Source organism: Equus przewalskii, chromosome 1 (genome assembly GCF_037783145.1).
Source record: "Equus przewalskii isolate Varuska chromosome 1, EquPr2, whole genome shotgun sequence".
Lineage (NCBI taxonomy): Eukaryota > Metazoa > Chordata > Mammalia > Perissodactyla > Equidae > Equus > Equus przewalskii.
Window position 1 is genome coordinate 157883976 of NC_091831.1, and position 8634 is coordinate 157892609.

Sequence of the window (8634 nt, forward strand, 5' to 3'; positions counted from 1 at the left end):
CTAGTTGTGGCATGCGGGACACTGCCTCAGCGTGGCTTGATGAGCAGTGCCATGTCCGCACCCAGGATTCGAACTGACGAAACACTGGGCCACCTGCAGCGGAGAGCGCAAACTTAACCACTCGGCCAGGGGGCCAGCCCCTCTCAGTCTCATTTTTGAATTAGCATTGCAACAATGATTCACAGCCAGAAACAGTCAAATGCCAGGAGCTCAGGGAAATCTATTGTGAGGAGCAAGTGCTCGTTCCAGTCACCTGTCCTGGTCCCAGGTGGTACACCATGGATGTGTGAGCCGTTTGGCAGAAAGTTAGCTGAAAATCTTCTATGCTGTGCCCAGAGAAACAGAATACTATCAGTGGCCACTTGCCTCCTGAAGCGAACGTTATACCTTCATTGGTTTAATGTCTCCGGGTAAATTTTACTTCAAGGTTTTTGCATCCCAGCTAAGCCCAGCCTTGGCATCTACAGAAAGCAGCATCAGCAGAGTTTCTTCTCACATGCTGTCATAAGTAACTTATCAGAGCAGTGTAGCTTTCAGCTCATCGATCACAGCGGAAACTTGTCCTCATGCACAACCTCTATGACCAGATCCCACCATTGCCCTCTGCTGAGGGACCAGGAACCAGTTCTGGACAATCTCATACAGGACCAAAACAGAGCATCAGAAAACGTACACCCCACTTCCCCCTGAGCCACTTCTGGTCATTTGTAGTGGCCCTGGGCCCCCTGCACCAGTCCTGCTCCTCCAGAACCCCCTTCCTCCTAAAGAATCTGCCTCTCGCCACCAGGAGGCTGTTTGGACAGTGAAGCCTGATGAACCACTCTGGGGGTGGCACTTGTAGTTCAAAGGCTACTCTCATGGTGCTGCTGTCCTTCAGACCAGCAACCCAGATGGATTTTTCTGGCACCCTCACCCACCCCTCCTAGGGTAGCCTGAAAACTTGGTCTTTGGGGGATCATTGTTTATTCTCTACTCTCCCTCTTTTGACCTACCTTCATGGTCTTCTGTAGGGCCTCTTCTTAACATTCTAGTCTGGCTACTAGCAGTTTGATGCTTCTTCTTGTTTCACAGGGTGTTAGAACCAGGGGGCATTTTAGAAATTATTCAACTGAAACTCTTTGTGTTACAAATGATGAGGAGCCTGAGAGGACCAGAGTGGTGATTCAGTTCAACACATGGTTACTGAGTGTCCCTATGAGCCTCAGTGTGTCTGGCGCTATGGAGACAGAGAAGCATGAAAGGACTGATTCCTGTCCCAAGAGTTTGCCTTCTAATAGGGAAGACTGGATACACGTGTACGAATTGAATAACAAACAAAATGGTACATGATTAAGGACCCAAATGAGTGGTACCAAGAGTTAATGCTGAAGGAGGTTATGTTCAGGATGGTTTAGCCTGAGGTAGAGTAGGTTCAGGCATGTGATCACAATCAAGCTGATATGATCAAGCCGAGCTCTGAAGGATGGACAATATCTGAGGGAGGGCTCTCAGGGAGAGGAAAAAAACAGAAGGAAAGTCAAAGAGAGCGAAACACGTCCGGGAGACAAAGGAAGACCAATCTATTAGAATAGAACTTGGTCGCGAGAAGACTCTCAGCTCATGAGGTAACTATCAATAAACTGGAAAGCAGTGTGGCAGGGAGAGACAGCAGAACTTGGGAGCCAGACCTACTTCCTTTTCAATCCTGGCCCTGCCACTGACTAAATCTGTCACCCTAACCTCTCCTAGTCTCCTGCCTTGGCACTCAATAAGCACTTTTTTAAGTAATAGCTATGATTCTTAACAAAGTACTTAACAGCACTATGCCAAGAACATAGTGGATGTTCACTGAATGGCGGTGAGTAGTGTCGCTTTCTGCCTGTTGCTGTTGTACAGCCCTGTGCCGACCTGACCCTTAAGTAGTGTGGTGTATACTATCCTGGCTGCCTTTAGTAAAGTGGTAAATATTACCCTCAAGGAAACGGGCCCTAGAATATCTAGGGCCATGTTTAACACCACCATAGCATACCAGACACTTTAACATTTCACCACATCACATTGAACGTATAAAATATATATTCCTCATTCAATATCATTCTTGCAGAAATGTATCTGAAATGATTTTGAAAGTTTTACTTCTGAAATTATTTGACTACAAGTCATCTGTGATTGGTACTATTCCTTCCGCAGTTGTGGTACTTGAGAATTTCTGCAAAATGAGAAAATCTAACCTAAGATTGTTTTTCCAATGTAATAAATTTCGTATGCATACCAAACTTCAAAATAAATGAAATCAACTTTATGTTACTGTGGTAGCAGGTAAGTAAATAGTTTAAATTTGATGTTGCAGTTGACTTTTCCTATATTGGAGCCAATATATTTTTTTCTCAGTCTCAAATACTGTAGGCTCTTGAAAACCTCCCAGACCCCAGGCACTGAGCCTCTAGTGCTTAATGGATAAAACAGCCCTGAGACTGCGGTGGTTGGGAAGACGTGTGATGAATGACTAGGATCAAATACACAATCAAAGGAACCCCTTCCCCTCTAAGAGTGGGGCTGGCCAGCTGCAGGGTTAGCACCTGCCTGAGGGAAAGCATGTTGGCAACTTAATTGAATCCAGAGTTTACACAGTCTGTGGTCAATCATCTTGGTCAGCACAACATGTTGATGCCAGCCCTTGGCTCCTCCAACCCCATCCTCTCACTCTGAAGCCTGGAGGCTCTGATCTGCAACTGTTAATGAGTAATCACTCGATAATCCTTCCATCCCAATGGGAGAGGCTTGGCCGTGGGCCTGCAAAACAGAAATGACTTCCTGGGTAAATACATATATATTTGTTCCCTGGGGCCCAAGTCAACTGCCTGCTAGATAATGTTCTACTGGGTTCAAAAATCATGTTTTGTTAGCTCTGTGGGGAGGCATGAATGAAGGGATCCCCCCTGTGGAAAGGAGGAGGCTGTTGGTGAACCAGGCTCCACCTTGGAGGCAGAGGGACAAACATCTCAGAAGTTTCCCGTCCAGCAACGCGGATCCTAGGAATCTCAGTGATTTTTGCCACTTTGAGGAGCATTTTATCTCAAAGGCAGTGAAGTCGAAATCCCAGAGGTCAAGATGCTGGGTGAGGTCCAACACACCGACAGGGGCTGGAGAGGCTGTAGCCAGACCAGTTTCCCCATCTTCAGGCATTTGCTTCCACCCTTGACAATTGTTGCAATATCCGCTTACTGCCAGTATTATAATTTACTAAATATATGTGTACTTAGTTAGCTCAAATAATGCTTTGAAAATGAAACTGTGTAACACCATATTTCAAAGAATACTAGCGTCACTTAATAAATAGAAGTAAAAATAAATATAATGAATGTCATCCAATTATTAAAGATTCTATCCAGATGTTGTTTTCAGCTGAAGACGCAACATGAGGTCAGTCGTCTCTGTTGAAAAGGGAGGAGAGGGGCTGGCCCCGTGGCCGAGTGGTTAAGTTCGCGCGCTCCGCTGCAGGCGGCCCAGTGTTTCGTCGGTTCAAATCCTGGGCACGGACATGGCACTGCTCGTCAGACCACGCTGAGGCAGCGTCCCACATGCCACAACTAGAGGAACCCACAACGAAGAATACACAACTATGTACCGGGGGGGCTTTGGGGAGAAAAAGGAAAAAATAAAATCTTTAAAAAAAAAAAAAGAAAAGGGAGGAGAAACAAAGAATTTACCTTCTTGCTCTAAAAGGAGACTTTCTCCTAAATGTTATCAGAAGGATTAGGAGAGAATTATTGAAGGCAATGTTCACGCACCACTCAAACCACAGAGACACATTCACTTTGCTCTGCCTCAATGGGAAACACTTTCTCCCTCCCTTTGCAGCCTGGCTCTAGACTAAAGGGGTGGATTGAAAGTCAGGAAGCTCCTGGCCCCACTCTGCCAGTCATTTGGTGGCCTTGGGAAAGGCACTTGCTCTTTCGAGAGCTCTAGCTCCTTCATCTGTGAAATAGGGAGTTGATTGAGATGATCTCTAAGGATTCTTCCAGCTTTGACCATCTGTCATTCCAAGACTTTCTCCAACAGGGCAAAATATCTGCCATGGAAAAAACCTACCTCACCAACCTGTTTTGCCAGCTAGAGCAGTGATGAACTTGCTGGGGTAGACTGTTTTACTAGCGTCAGTGAGAAATTGGGCCACAGAAGAGAGAGGAATTAGCCTGACTCCACAACCTTAATATCGATTCTTTCAGGAACACCAGAGCTAGCCTGGGAGAGTGGGGTATGGACCGTTGGCCCATTTTTCTTCCAAGATTAATTTCCCTTTGTGGTCTGACTTCTCAGAGTTTCAAACAAGAAACATGGGAGTGTGGAAAGAATAGGGGCTTTGGAAGCCGAGAGGCGTTGATTAAAATCCTGTATTTGACACTCTCTAGCTGTGTGATGGTGGGCAATTCCCCTAACTTTTCTGAGTCTCAGTTTGCTCATATATATATAAAAAAATAATCATACTCACCTCATAAAACTCTTATGAGGGAAAAACAATCTAAGTATTTATTGGGGGCATAAAAAGGCACATTATCCGCTGGGAATGAACAATAAAATGCCAGTAGTGTTCTTAAACACCTGGGGCCACAGGAGCCCTGCAATAACTGACTTGGGGTCTGAAATTCTTAGAAGGGCTAGCAGGGCTCCCCCATGGTGACCTACTTACCCACCCACTTCTCCCTCTGTTCCATTGTCCCCCCTTAGGAGAGATGGCACCAACCAGAGCAGGGCTCTGCTCCCTGCTGCTGCTCCTGCTGCTGGGGCTCTGGGTGGCCAAGGTCCCAGTCAGTGCCAAGCCCAAGCACATGACCCCAGCTCAGTGGTTTGAAACTCAGCACGTGCAGCCCAAGCCTCAGGAATGCAACACGGCAATGGGCAACGTCAACAAGTACACAAAACGCTGCAAAGACCTCAACACCTTCCTGCATGAATCCTTCTCCAGTGTGGCCACCACCTGTCAGACCCCCAGCATAGCCTGCAAGAACGGCCATAAGAACTGCCACTAGAGCCAGAAGCCCGTGTCCCTGACCATGTGTGACCTTACCTTGGGAAGATACCCAGACTGCAGGTCCAAAGAGAAGCAATTGGACACATTCTTCCTTGTGGCCTGTGACCCTCTCCAACAGAGGGACAACCTGAGGTACCAGCTGCTTCTTGTGCACTTGGATAATGTTGTCTAAGGCCAGGTGCTCACCCCACCCCAAGCTCTGCAGACTCTTGAGGCTGCTGCTGCTGCATTTCCTCCCTGGAGTTCTTTACTAATCTTTACCCTCTTTGTAAATACCACTTCCCTCCTACACACCCAACTTCACATCGTCTTAATTCCTTAGAGGGTTTTATGGATGCTCCAAATGGTGAGGGAGGAGGGGTCATTCTCTTTCGCCCTTCACTGCTGCTTCCTTTGTTTTGAATGTGACACCAGGTGGCCCTTCAAGCACCAAAGATCTCAGCGAGGGTGGATCCAGGTTTTGCGGGGCTTATGGCATACACAATTTTGGAGACCATCTTAGAGAAAAAGAATATAAAATGACAAATGCACAGTAAGGCCAGGGCCTTGGAGGGCTGTGGCCGGACAGTTCAAAGGGATCCCAGTCAGGCGAGCTTATCTAAGGAAGGAGGGCAGGAAACTGTGCTGGGTTAACTGCACTGGGTTCCCTGAGTTGGGAAAAGCAATGTGTCTGATTTTGCTGCAAGAAAAGACTCTGCTCTTCCTGATTGAGTGTGTGTTACTGTCTGGGAAAAGCATGGAGGTTTGGAAACCCCTTCTTATCTCTGTGAGGCATCAGCTTCCCCTGCCCTACAGGCAAGAGGGAGGGCAGAGCCCGAGGAGGCCCGGGCTTGGAGGCGCAGTCTGGATTCTGCCTTCCACCGCCATGAGAACCACCTGGTGGTCTCACCTTACAGGAAACGGGAGGAAGGAGAGAAGGAGCAGGCTGAGCCCCAGGATGCCAGTCAGATCTGAGGTTCATCCCTTATTTGTGCTCAAGCCCTGACCTCATGCCTCACTGATATGACCCAGGGCAGGACCCCCAGACTTCTGAAGTGAATTTCCCTCCCTTGGGAATTTCAGAATCAGGACCTTCCAAGAATCTTGATCTGGTTCTAATTAGGGCTTCTCTGACTAAATGAAGTGAAGGAGTAGTTTTATGTGGAATCTGCCACAGGCCAATACTTTCATAAAATACAATAAAATGAGTTACTAGAAAAATGAAACAGAACGTACAGATGTAGAAGATAAAAGGCCAAATTTTTTATTATTAGATTCAATTAACATAAAATCACTCTATCAAATTGGCATAAAAGTGTCTCAACGTTTCCTCTTAATCTCTATACTTATCTTGATAGACACACAGAGAAAAGTATGCACATATTATATAAATATACACACAGAAATATCAACGTAAGACATACACACTCATACACATACCCAGGGACACGTAATCACACATGTGCCCGTATATGCACAACACAAACACACATCCACACACGTGCACACTCAGCAGTAACGCAGCCTCTCTCCTTCCCTCTACCAACTCTGCCTCCTTCATACACCTCCCCTCCCATATTTAGAAAGAGATTTTCCTACACAGACTAGAGCTCAGAATGGGGAAAGGATGATTGGTGAAATGCGAAGAAGCAGAGAAAGCAGAGAATCCAAGAATTCCAACTGCCAGCCCCCTCCCTTCTTTCTAGAAGAAGAGATCTAAGGCAGAGATCCTGCTACATACCACACCCAAACTATCCTACCCCAAATACAACTTCGTCCACAGCATCCAGGCGGCCCTGCCATACCACGCTCTGCCCATCACTATCACTGCCTTACCCACCCCTGTGCTTCTGATCAAGGAAGGCATATTGGAAGGGAAAGAAAAACGACTTTGTTCTACCCTCTGGCTTCTCCCCAGTGTCGTGGGCAGGCTCCACTTCCTCTGTCTGCACCTTAAATGATGGTGTTTCTCAAGGTCCTATTCTTAGCTTTCTTTTCTTCTCACACCACACCCTCTTGAATGCCTTGCTACACTTCCATGGCTTCAACTGCCACTTACCTGCTCCCAAAAACATATCTCCGGCTCTGATCAGAACCCAAGTTCCAGGTACATATACCTGTCTAACTACGGTTACCGGCCCCCTCAGTGTCTTGCAGACATCTTAACAAAAACACTCAGAACTGAGCTCAGATCTGCCTCACTTCCAAACCTGCCCCTCCTCCTGCAGTCTCTGTTAATAGAAACATCACACCCAATCATTTAAGGTCCTAATCTCAGAGACTCCTGTGTCAACTCCTTCATTTTTGTTTGTTTCTTCCTGCAGCAATTCCTCATCTACCCCAGGTACTGCCTTAAGAGGGCATAACAGTTGTCGAGCTTTCTTTTTTCCAAATATCCCTGGGTTCCGAACGTGTGCCCAACACACGTTAGGGCTTTGGAGGGGGCTGTGATTTGGAGCTGGGCAAACACAACTAAGTTGTTACAATCAAGGATTCATTATCTAGCTTAGGAAGCAAGTGAAAATACCACCTTTGAAACACTATCAAACAATAACAGAAGAGTATAATGAATCAAACGTATTTCATAACACTTTTCTCCCACCTGCCCTAGGATTTCGTTCATCCCAACCTAAAGTTTGTTCTCTGTTAAATGTTAATCTTCCTGTTACATGCCTCTGGCACAACATTAGGACCGTAATCACAGTCAGGCAACGCCAGGAGACATTTGACCATTCAGTATTTGTAAGAATTGTGGCCCCAGAAGCTGGAAAGAGTGGAAAGAATTCAGAATAGAATGAATCCTTAAATAGAGTAATTATATCCAAACAAGTGGTGTAGCAACCTGGGTAGGAGTTTCTGACTTCCGTGTGTAGGTGGAAGAATTAGATGGGGTGTAACTTGAATCTAGGGGCCATGGGCTGTGGAACTGGCCCATTCAGAGAGTAATGACACAGCATGCTTACCACAGGGCTCCGTGGGGCAGTTGGGGGCCTGAGAAGTGCTGCTGGAAAGCCTTGGGGACAAACTCTTTGCTGGGCCACCGAGAATGTGTTCCCCAAAATTCACTTGGGAAGGGGCTCCCCAGCCCTCTAGGATGACATAATTATTTCCTAGTAGGTAAGTTTGTTTTCATATCCAGAAAACTTTAAATTAAGAATAGAAGTATGTAAGAGAATCAAGCCCATAGTATTAATATGTTGTATTAAGAAATTTGTGCATACTTGGTGTTTTAGGTATTTGCAGTGTTTTCGAGAATTTACTCTGGTACAGTAACAAATTGGCCTTGCAATTCTAATTTAAAATGTGTAATTGGTTTAGATGTTTGATTTGAAATAGAACTTTCCTTTACAATTGGTTTTGGAACATTTAAGAAAACTTAGGAATTGAATCACCATATTTATAAATTGCTAGATTTATAAGAGTTTTTTAGGTATTCAGGAATGTCTCGTTGGTTAGCACAGATGACTGATTGCTTTATAAGGACATGGAATATATTAAACTTATAAAATATATTTTTAAATGTTCAAAGGAGTCTTATTAACTACACTTATAAATAGTTCCAAATGATCATCAAATACAACACGTTAAAGAGATTATTAAAATTTACTTGTTTGTAAGCTAAAAATAAGAGCTTAAGGAAGAAC

At 45.4% G+C, this 8634-nt stretch overlaps 1 pseudogene; it reads left to right on the plus strand.

Moving 5' to 3' along the window:
- Positions 1-4678: 4678 nt before the first annotated feature.
- Positions 4679-5299, plus strand: LOC103556630 (ribonuclease 7-like; annotated as a pseudogene).
- Positions 5300-8634: the final 3335 nt, after the last annotated feature.